Here is a 13,562-nt window from a genome sequence, read left to right as displayed (position 1 = left end):
CGTGTGCGAGTCTATCAGGCCCCATCAACGGGTCTCATTTGTCGTGGAGCATGGGGGGCAAACGCTGAACCCTTTGGTGGCCCCCCTCTGCTCGAGACAAGGCCGGCTCAGTGGGGGAGATGGAGCGTGAATCATGCAGGCTCATTAGCCCCTCTCCACAGCTCCAGGGCCCATTGTGGTCTCCGCCGTCCTTTCAGTCAGAGAGGATACGTGCCGCTGGGTCACTGTCAGCAGGTCCTGGCTGTCACGGCCCCCCTCCTCACAGTGATTACCTCCTTTAAGTTTATCGCACTGATGGGGTTGTGTCTTTTGTCATTGTGGCATCTCATCAGAATTCACTCAACCCCAGTCTTTGATCCATACGTTTACAGTTGTGAATGTTGTGGCTTGACAGTTTCAAAAGTGCAGCAATCGTAGATTCCACGAGTGAACCAAAAGAACACAAAATAATGTGAAACAATGTGGAAAGGACACTCAGGCATTGTTAACAGGTTGCCTTTCTATAACAGTCTATCTATTTCTATTGCCTTTCTATAACAGTCCTAATTTTTATATTATTTGTAATTAGTGAAGTAGAAATACCTTGTAGGAGCTGTTAAAAAACAGCAACCAGAAAGCTGTTGGACTAGGCATCGCCAACCTCAAAACAGTATTTCTAACCAGTCTGACTAAACCAAATACTTAATTACCGCCCTGAATATGAGCTGAGGAAAAGGGGGGTCTCTGCCACTGGCATGCTGCCAAGGTGTCAGGCTCTTAATGAATTGTTACACTCACTTAAAGATGATTGTATCTGTTTGGATACATTTGTATTGAATTTGTGTCAGGACAAATATTTAATCTCAAACGAGTTCTGATAAGTGAAAGCATAAATGCAGGAATCATTAGAAAATGCTTATGGAATAAAAATGCCACCCTTCCCACATCAAAAATCTCATTGTCAGGTAAACACCACAGTATGAACTGGCACAGCTTAAAAATTGCTATTGCAGATCTGCCTTAATGCATAGTACACCTGACACGCACAAAGCTTCCATAGTGATGAATAAATGTTCATTCTGTTAAGTGTCAAAACATGAAGCCCATTGTCTGCTCAGTTTGAACGTCATTAAATTCCACTGAGACACTTGTCTAATAAGTCTAGTAAAGTCTTTGGGGGAGACATGCCTATGAGGCTGTAGATGACAGCCTGTTATGAGCCTCACTGGAGGATATAGTTAGTTCGAGGCAGCAAATGAGGGCATCCCTCATCAGTGGACCAGTCAGTCCACTAATGAAATGATAGCCATCCTTGTTTAATTGCGGCCCCTTTAAAGACATGCTCTGGAAGAATTGTAGGTCAATCATGTGTTACAAGGTAAAGATGCCCTCAAGTCATAGCCCTTGGCGCTGAATCTTTCTCATCAGTGCACGTCCTTTCCTTGTTATGACAGATTCATTTAGTCAGTCAGGAGGACCAAGCATAAACAGAGATCTGTGTATGATACTTCCACCTTGTCTTGGATGGAAATAAAACTGTAACATGTTTTACATCTGATCCCACTGACTGCTCTGCGACCTGTAATGACTGTGTGATTTGTTCTACTTGACCTCTCCCCTCACTGATAAGGCTTCAGTCGGCTGTTTGCCTGTGAGGCTTTTTTTTCTGTTGTTGGCTCCTGCTGCCGTGTGTAAGTGTTTGACTTAAACAGATGTTTTCATTGATCAGTAAACAGAGAGCGGTGCCATGCTTACTTAGGTACTTGGCAAGCCCTCCTACCAACCCAGCACTTGGGTTTGGAAGGGGTGGGGTGGGGGGGTGGGGGGTGGGGGGTGGTCACACAACCACCGCTGCGACTGCGGGCGTCCCCTTGGTCGCTCTGATTTGAGAGCCGTATTGATTGATCTCGATACAAATCGAGCGCTGCTGAGGGGAGCCTGGAGCTGTCACCTCTACAAACGGAACCTCTGGTGATTGCCTGCCACTCAAACATACGTCCCAAGCTTCACACAGAGTCCCCCCCCCCCCTGCCTAACCCCCATCGCCTTTCCCACAAAGTCACCCAGTTTTTTTCTCCATTTGCATCACTAAGCCTGCACTTGGGCTCTTGAATGGCTTGGGAAAATGGGTGTGGAAGGATTGTGCTGTGGTCAGGACCCTGAGGAGTTGAATGTAGTGAGAGAGGACGTGAGTGTGTGTATGTGTGTATGTGTGTGTTTTTGTGTTTGTGTGAGTGTGTGTGTGTGTGTGTGTGTGTGTGTGCGTGTGTGTGTGTGTGTGTGTGTGTGCGTGTGTGTGTGTGTGTGCGTGTGTGTGTGTGTGTGTGTGTGTGTCTCTGTGTGTCTGTGTCTGTGTGTGTGTGTGTGTGTGTGTGTGTGTGTGTTTGTGTGTGTGTGTGTGTGTGTGTGTGTGTGTGTCTGTGTGTCCAGAGAGAAGGGGGGATGGGAGAAAGGACACAGTTTCCTCTTCCCGCGGAGGAATGTCTCCGTGCTCGTTCCTGTTTGGAAAGGCTGCCTGCAGTCCAGTGAGCTGGCAGGAAACCAAGTGCTGCTTATGCTCTGATGAAGGAGCGCTGATAAGGAGGAGCAGAGGGAGGCTTTGCCAAATCTTCAGGAAGGTAGATTATCCCACAAAACGCTGGCATCATTTCAGAAATCTATTAGATGGCAGGGAAAAAACAGACAGCAAGAGGAAAGGAGAGGGAGACAGACAGACAGATAGACAGAGGGAGAGAGAGAGAGAGAGAGAGGGAGAAGAGAGAGACTCAGCAGTAGGGTGCTTTAGTGAATTCAATTCAGTACAGACTCCCCAAAAGGTTTCAGAACAAAGCCATGCAATAGTGTTAAGCATAATCCAATAGTCTGTTCCCTTATGCAGTGAGTCACCCTGTACGCTTAAACTAGAACATGGATAGAACTACACCCACTCTATTTACTCTGCCATACATTCCAAAGGTATGCCTTTCTATTGTTGATACCCTTTAACAAAACTCTGGCTGGTGAGTGCAATGAGTATAGGGCTATGTTGAAAGAGTAAGGCAAGGGATCCAAAAACAATAGTACAGTGTGAAAAACAAAGGCTGTTGAATAAATGTGAGGAGAGGTTATTCTCCATCGTTTTACCCCTTCTTCCCCTACTCACGCATAGGGATTGGCTCAGAGGCCTCACAGCTCGGCAATGCTCTTATATAGTAATTCCCTCCCTGTGTGGACAATCCACTGCATTATAAATCAGGCCTTTTTTCCGAGGGGAGCTTTCAGCCAAGTATGGATAATGTTTATGATGCCTTTAGACAGGACCCAGCTGTTTGAGCGTGCTCAGGGCTGCCAAGTTCCAGTCAGTTTTGCTTGATTAGTTCATCAATAAAGAAGTGGGCATAACAAGTCCAGTGATCAAAACAAATGTTTATGGGTGTGAGCAGTGAAATCGCCCTGATGGGCCAGAGAAACAGTGTGTGTGGAGTGGGAGCAGTGCATCCGTCTCGTGCCTCAGAGGCCATTTTGCTCCATACTTTACCCAACCCCCCCTCCCCTCAACTTTCATTAGGTTGCTGGTCTTTCCCCAGTGACTCAGCTGGCTACACAGTGGTGTTTCAGAAATGCTTCCCCCCCTACACATTGGAGGCACTCTGCCCTCTCTCTCCCCCACACAGGGGGTTATGTGATATGCCTCATCCGACAAGGATGGCCAAGTTGGGGTATGGGTCCAGACAGCCATCACTGAGGCCTTGCGGTGGGAGAGAAGGAACCTTGATGCAGTCTTCACACTCCATTTCAGATATCCTTAGGCTCCATTATGAAGGGGTTTGAGAGAGGCTTCTTTTAAATTAGATTCATCTGATATGAGGATGTCATGAGTGAGATAGACAGAGAATAAGGGAGTTTGAAAGCATGAGGGAAGATTAGAAAAAAAGAGAGAACAGAGTGTGAGAGTAATTGAGACAGAAGAGTGCAGCAAGACAGAGCTGCAGAGGAATAGAGAGAGAGAGTCGGAGAGAATGTGAGGTTGCGACTTAAACAGCAAAGGGAGATAGAGAGGATAGCAAGGCAGAGAGCTGCAGAGAAATAGAGAGAGAAAGGGTAGCAACTTAAACAGCAGAGAGAGATCGAAAACGAGTAAGAGAGAGAGAGAGAGAGAGATTATGACTTAAACAGCAAAGGGCAATAGAGAGACAGAGAGAGAGAGAGAGGTTGTGACTTAAACAGCAAAGGGCGATAGAGAGACAGAGTGAGTGCGAGAGAGGGAGGTTGTGACTTAAGAGAGAGAGAGAGAGTGCGAGAGAGAGAGAGAGAGAGAGAGAGAGAATGCGAGAGAGAGAGAGAGGGAGGTTGTGACTTAAACAGCAAAGGGAGATAGAGAAACTGAGAGGTCACAGAGGTGGTGTAGTCACAGGGGATGCTCCAGAGGGCCAGGAGAACGCTGAGCGTTGCAGAAGAGAAGAGAGAACAGCAGCGAGACATCCCCCTACATCACTTCCCATCACTAGTGGGGAGCACCACACATGCATGTCGGCACCAGATCTCTGCCTAATGAGCATCTCAGCACTTCTGATATCTCAAGAACAGAAAACACAGACCTGTCAAAACCAGAGGAGCTGAGCATATGGAAGGCAAACTCCCTTCTCTGAACACACAGAGGCAATCATCCACCAAGACGGGCAAACACTCACCAGATCAAAGTGTATCAAGCTAGAAGTAGTCTGATAATTAAGAATGAGAAAGATTTGTGTTCCCTATAGATCTGCGTGGTATAGCTGAGAGGACTCTTCAAATTGCATTGAAGCCTCAACGGTGTCTCGTTTTTCGTATTTCGTTGAGGTTTGTGTGAACGAGCAACTCTTTGACGAACCTGATGCTCGGGGATACAAAAAAATAAAGCCTTAAAATAAATGTATGGGGAGGTTTCAACACAAAAGCGAGTTGAAGTGCCTGTGCACAATCTATGGAGGCTCCCGCAGAGGCAGAACAGAGGATCCTCCAGTAGCTTATGTTAAACTGCGCTCTGCAATGCACCGACGACTGCTCACAAAGGCGGACAGAATGCAAAGGGCTCTAAAGCAGGCGGACTGCTGTGAAATTCAATGAAATAATTTAACATTAAAAACCGTCGTCTCTCACATGGCAACATCGGGCTTCGTGCTTGACTGAGAGACATGAGGGTGCTGTATAGCTATTGGCAAATGTTTAAAAGAAAATAAAGATAGTTTATATAACTTTAAAGGAAAATTGAAGGAGAGCTTTGATTCTGTTTTACTGTCGATTTCACTGAGGATAGAATATTTCAGGTCAGGTCAAGTCAAGTCCAATACATTTTCCAATAAAGAACTTGACTTGACCTGAAATATTCTATGTTTAAATGTATCGGAATTCTTGCACTGTTCCATCAGTCAGTTTGTACAAGAGACTAAAACATCACACAGATAATACAAAATACAGAAAAGACAAATATCGTAAGTTGGGATTTCAATCAACAATTTCTCAACAACCCAAATCTGCGATGCCTAACCTAAAATGGACGGAGGAAGATAAGTGTGTGGAGGTGTGCTTTGGTCCTCTGTGGGATCATTTGGCAGTAACTGAACCACCACCACCTGCAGCTTTGAGGGGCATCATTAACTAAGGTCAGACGTGCACACTGTGAAATCAGCCATGCGCGATGTTAACACTGACTTGCTAATACACCTGGACTTCTTTTTTGAGATTCACCTTTTTCTTGTTCTCGTTCAGGGCTTCATACATAATCCGGCAATCACTAAGTCAGTTACCAAGGCTCACCAGGATCATGCATGCTATGTGGAGAACTGCAAGGCAATGTCAGAAATTACCAGGGGCCGTGTAGCACACGAGGGTAGATCTCTTGATTTTCCAAGTCTAATTATTATTTAATGTTATTAAAACATCCCTCCGTACTTGTTTAACATCTATAATGCATTGCACAGTGAACCAAGAGGCGGGCAAATGGGAATTGATAATGTCTTCTGATTTGAGTTTCTTTTTTTAAAAAGGGAGCTTTTTCAGGGAACAATAGGATAAGGACAAGAGGATGGAAATTGTAACACACACTCAGATACAGGGAGAGGAAGAAGGAGAGAGAAAGAACGAGAGAAAGAACGAGAGAAAAGTGAGAAGTGCTTAGAGCAAACCCTTCTCACATTATAAACCCAGGCAGCAGCCCGGGGCAGGTCATGTGTTATGCATTGATCCATGTAACCACGACAGGAAAATCTCACAGGACCATCTCACGTTCCAGCCAACCATGTTCATTTAAAAAAGGGTGAAAACCAACGTGAGAAGTGCTTAGAGCAAACCCTTCTCGCATTATAAACCCAGGCAGCAGCCCGGGGCAGGTCATGTGTTATGCATTGATCCATGTAACCACGACAGGAAAATCTCACAGGACCATCTCACGTTCCAGCCAACCATGTTCTTTTAAAAAAGGGTGAAAACCAACCTTGGGAACAGAGAAGCAACCCCCACCCCCCCACCCCCACCCCCCAAAAAACGCACTGTTCAATTTTATTTACTACACGAAGGGGCTCCTCATGTTCTCATTCAAGTCAGTGTTTTCCTTGAATGTCCCGAATGGAAATCAAGTTACTAACCCAATCCATTTTCACAATTGTTCCGCCTAAAATGGTTAGTGAGACCCTTACTCTTCAGTTGCACCTGTCTCGGGGCTTTGCCTCGCGGCGCACAAAACCAGCGTGTTTATCGGCGCAGCTCTGCTGAGTTAGGCCACGCTGTAAATATTTCACATGCCCTCTCACGTCTCCTGAAGAGAGCTACCGAGAAGCACATCTCACAAGAATGAAGCTCTCTGTGTTGGCCAGGCCTGCCTCACGCTCTGGGTTTAGGTCTGTGCTCTGCTCTCCCTCTTTCTCTGTGTTGAACCCACACACACACACACACACACCCATATACACACACACACACACACACACACACACACACACACACACACACACACACACCCAGACACACACACACACACAAGAATTATTCTCTGCTCCAGTGCTACCACCCAAGTGCTGGAATGTTGGCATCCAGCTGTTTTAGAATGGAGGAACCAGAGCCAGAGAAAGAGGCATGACAAGAGTTGTGATTTAAGCGCATTGACAATGGCCGAAGAACAAGAAAAAAGACAGATCATCTGTTTCACAGACGTTAGTCAACACGTGAAAAAAATGTGTATAATGAATAGGTTTTTGAAAACGCACGCCCACAGACGAAGTTAGAGCGAAAAAACGACCTATCAGCACGAGACTTAAACTGAAACGAGTAAAAAGACAAAACTTCTCGCCGCCCGGAGACCGCCTCGACCCTGCTTGTGCAGCTGCGGTGAAAGGTGTGCGGGGCTAGTATTCTAATACGTAATAAATCTCGGAGCAACGCTAACTCTGTACAGATGTGTGGAGGTAGAGCTTTTTTCTCTCTTTCCTCTGGGTTTGACTGCGAGCCCATGCTCAACCACATGAGATGGAGAGCGTGTGGGTGGGCGTCTCATTGATTTTGTGTCAGGCTGAGATTAGTGCACGTTAGGGTTACGCACCACGGAATGGGATACATTAAAGTGGAACATACCCTTTAAGCCCGGAGAGCAAGCGGTGCCACCTTGGCTCAAAGGGCGGGCGGGACCGATGGCTTTGTCGGTGGCGCCGCACTGGCACGCAACAGGCGGGCAAAGACTCTGCTGGCAGCCCCTCGAGCTGGGTACGGCTGGAGGCAGCAGAGTGGGTACTGCTCTACAGTCGCAGACTATGTGAAATGCTGGAGAGAAAAAACCTCGTATATATTGTGTGACTGAACACTACTCCGTGTCCACTGTTTGTCTATCACAGTCTTCACTGATGAGGGGCTTCTAATGAAAGTCTCATTCCTTCACTCACAGCCTCATTGTGATGAGCTGTTAGGGAGAGGTTGCCACAGCTTAACGGTGCAAACCCATGCCACCGTTGTGAGCGACGCGATCTCTAAACCCAATGCATTTCAATGTGAGCCAATCCATTGTGACGTAAATTAGCGATCTGAGCGACGCGTCCGTTGAAAATTCGAACATGTTGAAACTTATGCAAATGAGGAGCGATATTTCCCGGCAGCAGCCAATGAGATTGTTTGGTGTCGTCTTTGACAGTTGGACTGTATGCTATTTCCACACGCTACACCACGCCCACTCAAAGCGATGAAAGTCGCTCACAACGGTGGCATGGGTTTGCACCGTAACGGTGCAGATCCATACAAGCGATCTGGGCGACGCGATCTGGGCGACCCCATGCATTTCAACAGGAGCCAGCTCCATTGTGACGTAGACCAGCGATCTGAGCGACGCGCCTGATGAAAATTCGAACATGCTCAAACTTATGCAAATGAGGAGCGATTTTTCTCGTCTTTGACGGTTTGAAAAATCACTAGTCCAGTCTATTTCCACACGCTACACCACGCCCACTCAAAGCAATGGAATTTGATCGCGTCGCTCAGATCGCTTGAATGGATCTGCACCGTAACTTGATCAACCTAATGACACCACAGGCCATAACGAATGGAACACAAAGGGGGGGGGGGGGGGGGGAAATGATGGCGACGTCATCCAAAATTCACAAGGCAGTAAACAGTCAATGAAAAACTTTCACAGAGGGTTTGAGAGCGCCCTATAAAGAGCGTAACACAAGACAAGGCCACAGGCAATGATCAACAGGCCTTGTGGAATTCATCTACCAGGTAAGATGGCTTCCTGCTAACAAGGTTCAAAAGGCAGTGGCCTCGGTGAAGTAATGGACCCTGCTACCTTAATCACAGCTTACGTAAGAGACTGTTGGCCAACTCCCGTTGGTAAAGCTTCCACATTTACAGACTCGTTCCTCTATCCAGCAAAGTCTCTTATCTCAGTTCACATCCTTTCCAGAGTTCGACCCAAAGTGCAAAGGTCCAGGCGCCATCGGCCTGCTTGGGGGGACACTGGAGTCAAGGGGGGGGGGGCAGTATTTTATGAGTTGCCAGTCTGTCACCATGTAGACGCTCAAACAGCATGTGGTGAGGGAAACCGTTATCTACACTATTCAGCCTCCTCTTGTTTAAGATAACAGGGAAAAGCCCTCCATTTTAAACCAAAAAAAAACAACAACAGACAGTGCAGTGTTCACTAGCTCTGGTTCTTGGTAGCTTGTCAGGGGGCCGCAGGGACGATCCCCAGGAGAAACTGAGAGTAGGTGTGAGGTTAGTTCAGCAGGGTGACACATTTTAACAGCGTGCCACACTGATGAGAACCTACCCCTCCCCGGAGGAGTGTTTATGTTGGATACGGTTCCAGTGTAATGTGAAGAGAGAGTTTGCCTTTGCGGTATTACTGGCCTGGATGCCTCTTGTATGTATGTGTCTGTGTGTGTGTGTTGGCTAGGTGTGTGTGGTTATGCTGGCTGAAATGTCCTTCCTGTGTGTATGGGGGAAGGGCAAAGCGGCTGGGTAAGACAGATAGCCCTGTTTGTATCTATTGGCGTCAGGGTATGGTTCTGGTAATCTGGCATATCGGGCATTTTCCCAGTGGGGGTGACCCACCTTCGGGGCAGATATAAGTGAATTCATCATTTTTAATTAAATAGATTTTTGGCCAACTCCCATAAAGCAAGCACAGCGGCCCACTGGTTCATTTTCTATACTGACACTAGGCTGGCCCAATCACATCTCATCCTAGGGTCCACCCCTCCCCCTCTGTCCTCTCTTTTTTCGTGTCAGACGTCGCAGACTCATCACGTTTGCTGCAGGAGCTTCAGCATCTACAGTACCCAACCGGTGGAACTTGAAGGAGGAGAGGTGGCTGGCCATGGCCACTGCCAGGCAGAGGAGCAGGCGGGTGACAGAGAGGACATGACCGGCTCGGACCAGTGGTGTAGTCCAGGGTATACGCAGGTATACGGAGTATACCCACTTATTTTTCAGTGAGCATTACGTATACCCACTTCTCAAAACAGGGCGTTTATCCTGTGCTGTATGGGTTGGTTAAAAAAATTAAGAGTATACCCACTTCTCCAGGGACCACTACACCACTGGGTCGGAGGGACAGGGTGAACAGGAGCAGGAGGAGAGTGTAGCTGAAGCAGAGAGCATAGAGTAGCTTCTTGATTAACAGGGACCCGTAGAGGGGGGTAACATTAATGCCACTGCCATGCCATGATGATGAATGAGGATGATCAATTAATGTCAGTGATGATAACATGACATAATCATAACGCCATCTTAAAGAGAGACCATCATCTACTGCCTGAGGTCACTCAGTCATCGACAAATAGCGTTTAAAAAATAAATACATTTGGAGCTAGTTCCCTAATGCAGTCGCGACTTGGGATGCCTGTTAACTAGGTCCATATGGTCCCCTCATAATATTAGTAAAATGATTAGGCTAAGGGTTCCCTTGGTAACGATGTGCTAAAAGCCTGTGTAATATACATCTGATCACCAGGGACTCAGTCAAGAGCGAGTGGGCTCACCGGCCCACTTGTCCACAGCACTTACTGCTCAGCTTTGTAGTGGTTTGGGGGAATGGACAATAGTATGCTTTCTTAAGGGGAACGCAAGAACTGTGTACTAGTGGGTTGTGTCTGACTGATTGGGCCAAAAATGCCAGGGCCAATATGTTGTCCCAGTCCAGGCCTGTTTGGGCATGTGTGTGTGGTAGTGTTGGCTTGGTGACCTCTCGACCACTCACGTGTATGTGTGTGTGTCTGTGTTTGTGTGTGTGTGTGTGTGTGTGTGTGTGTGTGTTTGTGTGTGTGTGTGTGTGTGTGTTCAGTTGTGGTGTCTGTGTTACTCCTTCCCAGTGTTTGTGTGTTGAACTGCCCTGGCTGGAATATACCCTTCTGTTTATACACGTTTGTGTGTAGTTGTTAGGGCTAGGTTACCACCTTGGAGAAGCTGTGTATAAGCTAGGACACCCATACATTCCTGTGTGTGTGTGAGCATGCAGAAGTGTGTGTGTGTGTGTGTGTGTGTTTGTGCAGAAGTGTGTGTGTGTGGTTGCCTTGGCCAGGCTTACAGCAGTGTGTGCCATGCAGATGTAATCCACACCTCCCTGAGTGTGAGGAGCGAGGGGGGGGGGGGGGGTCGGGGGGGGCGAGCTGGAGTCACAGAGGGCGGTTTCAGCTGCAGCCCCACAGGCTCTGCCAGCCACATGTAAGGTGATCTGCTTACACACACACACACACACACACACACACACACACACACACACACACACACACACACACACACACACACACACACACAAACACACACACACACACAAACACACACACACACAAACACACACACACACACACACACACACACACACAGACCAGCTCTGAAGACTCGCTTGGCTGATGTCTGTGAGTGAGTGTGTGTGTGTGTGTGTATAAGAGAGAGAGAGAAAGAGAGAGAGAGGGACAGCGAGATCGAGAGAACGAGCTAAATTGAAAGAGACAGGGAGCGAAAAAGAAAGACACGCTGACGAACGGAATCGCTCCGCAGGCGTGACACATCTCGCACGGCGGCTGACAGACAGCAGGCTGACACCAGTTCATCGTCACGTCATGTCACGACGCCCGTTGCCTGCGAGCCGGGAGAGGAGCAGACGGAGGAGAGACGGCAGCCTCGTTTGCCACCGCATGTCCTTGACACCGGGAGCGCACGCAGGCAGACTCCTCCGCAGCACTGGGAAGAGCCGGAGCAGGAGCAGGAGCAGGAGCAGGAGCAGGAGCAGGAGCAGGAGCAGGAGCAGGAGCAGGAGCAGGAGCAGGAGCAGGAGCAGGAGCAGGAGCAGGGGAGTGGAGGCTATTAAGAGGGTTGATGAGCTCCCCGTGTAGGGGGAGGGGGAGGAAATACGGATTAAGAGGGGTGGTTATGTGTGTGTGTGTGTGTGTCTGTGTTTGGGGGGGGGAGGATTGCCTGTGGGAAAAGAGGCTTTGTTTCTGGGCTACTGCAAAGGCCTGGTGTTGCGACCAAGAGGCATCATTAGTGGAGGAGCTGGAAGGCTGGCAGCCAGTGTGTGCCTCACCACAGGGTCGTGGGTCACGTGACCTGTGGATACAGAGCAGAGAGCGAGACAGAGCGAAAACACAACATGCCAAGGGGAACACACTGAACTAGTAAGGTGTGGGATGAAGAGAGACTGTGTGTGTGTGTGTGTGTGTGTGTGTGTGTGTGTGTGTGTGTGTGTGTGTGTATGTGTGTGTCTGTGATGTTCTGAAAGCAAACCCCTGCTATCAGCTTTGACTCAAACACAGAGATCAAGCACACAGTTCATTGATATCATGTGCAGTGTCTCTGTGGTGTGCTTTTGAGAACTTTATTTATTTCATTTCAGGTCTTGTGAATGAGGAAGGAAAAAAAAAAGCCTTCAAGCCTTCAAGCGAAACGGGAGCGAGTGCTGCTGGTGCGACAGAGGGAGGGAGGGAGAGAGTGAGAGGGGGAGGAGAAGGGGGGGGGGGGTGGGGTGAAAGGCAAAAAGAAAGAGAGAGTGTGGCAGCTTTGCCGCTACGAACTCCCTGAACAGTTGCTACTTCCCTCCAGCAGTGACGCGTGTTGAAATATTAATCTTCTTTGACAGTTGTTTAAAATACAAAAACAAATACAAGGGCTGTGGCTTCTCCAAGACTCTGTGATTTCAGAGACACGCATTGTTGACTTGGCCTGGCAACACAGTGCTTTAAAGGCAGCATCCGGGGGTGAAGATGATTTTCCCCTGCAGACAATTCCAGAAATCATTGCTTTGTTTCCATGAAGTTTATGAGAGAAGAAGAAAAAAAAAGCTCAATTCCTGGTCAATCAGCACTTCAAACACTGCCAGTGTGCTGGTCGCGATTTCAACTGACAACATAGTCAGGGGTCTTGTTTTTCATTTTGTTCAAAGTCAGTCTCGCGACACAAACAGCCAAACAGATGAGTCATTTACTGATCCTCGGCGACTTGCTGTATTAGTGCTGATTCATTCATTCATTCGTTGTTTAAAAGCTGCCTTCGTGGGTATCCATTGTCAGAAAAGCTTCTAATCTCTAACGTTCAACAGTGAAAATCTTTCATAAAAGCATAGGTAAATCGTCCAGATGAGTTTTTGAAAAGCCAAGAATAGACACATTCAATCAACAACACGCACAAAGGAATGAGGGGTAAACATAATAACTTTTGGGCCAAACCAGTAACGGTCTGTCTCCCTTATACACTGTAACATTCATTCCCGTCAAGAAGCTCAGGATTTGTCCAAAGCGACGTACAAGGGAGAGAGCCCCTCTTCTGCTCCATTAGAACATGAAGAGCAGCCACTCTCTGTCTGTGCACCTGTCACAATAGCCCTCCCATGGATATTCTCAGAGATGGCGGGCGAACAAGACCTCAGGAACGTTACCATTTCCCATAGCGGAAGAGACAGAAGAATGTGAGCTTCACGAAGGGGAGGCAAGGTGCAGTGTGTGTGTGTGTGTGAGAGAGAGAGAGAGAGAGATGAGAAAAAAAAGACAAAAAAAAGGATGCAGACATAGAGAAAGAAATTCTATTTGCGCGCCCATTGAAAGAGTCAAGCCCTCGAGAGCCACTGATTCATTTCTTCTCGAGGGCTATTA

This window comes from Sprattus sprattus (genome assembly GCF_963457725.1).
Source record: "Sprattus sprattus genome assembly, chromosome: 10".
NCBI classification, from domain to species: domain Eukaryota; kingdom Metazoa; phylum Chordata; class Actinopteri; order Clupeiformes; family Clupeidae; genus Sprattus; species Sprattus sprattus.
The sequence above is the reverse complement of the archived record's forward strand: the minus strand, read 5'-3'. Positions refer to the sequence as shown.